Source organism: Perissodus microlepis, chromosome 3 (genome assembly GCF_051167445.1).
Source record: "Perissodus microlepis isolate ML-2025 ecotype Zambia chromosome 3, ASM5116744v1, whole genome shotgun sequence".
Classification (NCBI taxonomy): domain Eukaryota; kingdom Metazoa; phylum Chordata; class Actinopteri; order Cichliformes; family Cichlidae; genus Perissodus; species Perissodus microlepis.
Window position 1 is genome coordinate 26,190,888 of NC_140463.1, and position 2,392 is coordinate 26,193,279.

General features: G+C 38.3%; 1 pseudogene; it reads right to left on the bottom strand.

The window, feature by feature from the left end:
• Positions 1-923: 923 nt before the first annotated feature.
• On the bottom strand, positions 924-2,150 carry LOC146390747 (sterile alpha motif domain-containing protein 9-like; annotated as a pseudogene).
• Between the last annotated feature and the right edge of the window lie 242 nt (positions 2,151-2,392).

Sequence of the window (2,392 nt, forward strand, 5' to 3'; positions counted from 1 at the left end):
GGCTTTAATTTTTTAAAGTATGTACCAACATACATAAGAAGAGTAATTTTCTAGAGTTTGCCGTGAAAGCAAGATGTTGAGGTTACAACCCCAAGATCTTGTGGCAGTTTTACAAATCATTTTTCAAACTGAAAAATTATCCCTTCATGACCATAATATGAACATGGCCACTATACCACTATAACTAATAATGAGCAGTGTGAGATTATTCTGTTATCATATGTTAGCTTATATCTGTAGTTAAAGTAGTTGAATTATGTTAACTGCTGTAGGTCATATAATATCCTTTAGTCTAGATTGTGTGCTGTGTATGTAGCTTAGTTTCCATTATATTTTTAAGTTAAAAGAACATGACCATTTTTGTAGTTTGTTAGACAGGTGTTCCATTATATTTTGGGGTTGATAGAATGTGACCAACTTTGGATTCTGTTAGACAGGTGTGCACTACCATTGATCTGCTGTGAATGTGTTACACTGTTTCTTGACATTTCATACTGCTGAATCATGAAGAGAATGTTGTGTGCAGAGGACCTTGTGCCAATAATAGAAGAGACAGACCACATTCCATACCCCCACCTTTATAGAGAGCAGAAAAATAAGGAGCCGAGGTCATAACTTAGGCGCCGTGTGAGAGAAAGAATGTGAATGTTTAGGCTTTTACGACTAGGTGGGGGCCACTAGAGGCTATAAGAAGCTGTGTAACCCGTCACCATTTTGAGATTTGCTGTGACCCTCTTCATGCATGTCTCCCCATCATGATGGCTTATGCTCATAGGTGTTGAATTGTATGGAAATAAATGATTGTTGATTGAGCATTTATACACCGAGTATTGTCCTTCCTTCAGCCCAAAGATTCAAAGAATTGGGAGATTTTAACAGCAGCCATTGTTCACAGAGCATTTTATTTCACTGCAATTTTATTGTTATGCTTTCTTACCTGTGTCTTTTTTCTGAATGTCAAAGGCCACAGGACCTCTGATGGTAAATCCAAGGTAAAAGGTAACTGAGCGTGGTTTCCAAAGGCTGTTTCTCACATTGGCATCCATCTCAATCTCTTTGCCACCAACTCTTGTATACACTTTGTAGTCTCTTACTACTCCATCAAGTCTAAGAAGGAGCTCTTGAACAGCAGAATTTTGGAAGATTTCTTCTTTCTTCCAGTTATCGCTCCAATCTGGTCTCACTTCCTGATGTTTCTCAATAACATTTCTGTGAACAATTCTCTTCAGACCTTCACCTTTCCCAATGCAAAACAGGGGGAGATGATACCTGGCTCGAAAGTACTTCTTATATGATTTTTCATAAGACTTGTGCATTTTCTGAGTTAACTCACTGAGGTCATAAACACATTGGCCTTGATTTTCAGGCCAGTACCAGAGGAGGGTGAACATGTGCAGCTCAGGTGGGTCTGTGTCACTTGGGGGCATTTTTCTTTCAAATCGTGCGAGGATGTTGTTGACCAGAGCTGTCTCTGAATCTGCACTTGGACACCTTGTAGATATGTCTTTGAGGTCTGATTGAGTGTATTGTTTGACAAGAAATGACAGTACTTCCACAGACTGGTCATCTAAGTTTCTTTTCTTAAACATCTGGATGAGTTGGTTTGCAGTTGTGTCTCCAACATACTTCTGGTAGCACTCTGAGGTATCTTTAGGTATATATATTCAGGATCATCTTTTTCCGTTTTAGGCTTTGAGTAAGTCTGAAATTTTTCCAAAAACATGCATTTTCTCTCAATGTCATCTCGCAGGCTTACTGTGAGATCATTGAATCTTTGTAGTTTGTTGTCTCCAAGTAATTTCAGGACAGAGCCCATCGATACTTTTTTGGTGAGAACTTTTTCCCAGGTGTCATTTTTACTGACAAGTTTGTCATACAGAGTATTGCAGACCTGCAGGTAACCAAATTTCCCTCTGTAGTTATAAAACTGAGATGTTTGCGTTGCCATGTTCTCTAATTTCTTTTACTTCATTCTCAGCAAGTTTTTCTTCATTTTCAAAAGCCTTAATGGCTTTTTCGGCCATTTGCAGAATTTCTCTTGGTTCAGCAGAAACCTTGTGCTTCATTAGGTGGTTCTTATAGACTTGGCCAAGTGTGTCAGCAACAAATGAATTTTGAGGATCTCTTTTTAGTGCTTCGACTGCCCACATTTCTGCCCGATTGTAGTCTTTTTGTTCTATATAATAAAAGCGAGCAAGAGCTTATGGAAAATTTGGATTTTGATCAAATGTATTTGAGGCCTCTTCTAAAACTGTTGCACACTGACATTTCCCCTCCATCGTTTGAATGTCTAGAATTAGTCTAGAAAACTTTTCCTGTTTCATTTCTGTGCTATTGACTTGGTACACTTCTTTTTTCATTTCTCTTTTGGTTAACATCTCTTTGACAAAAC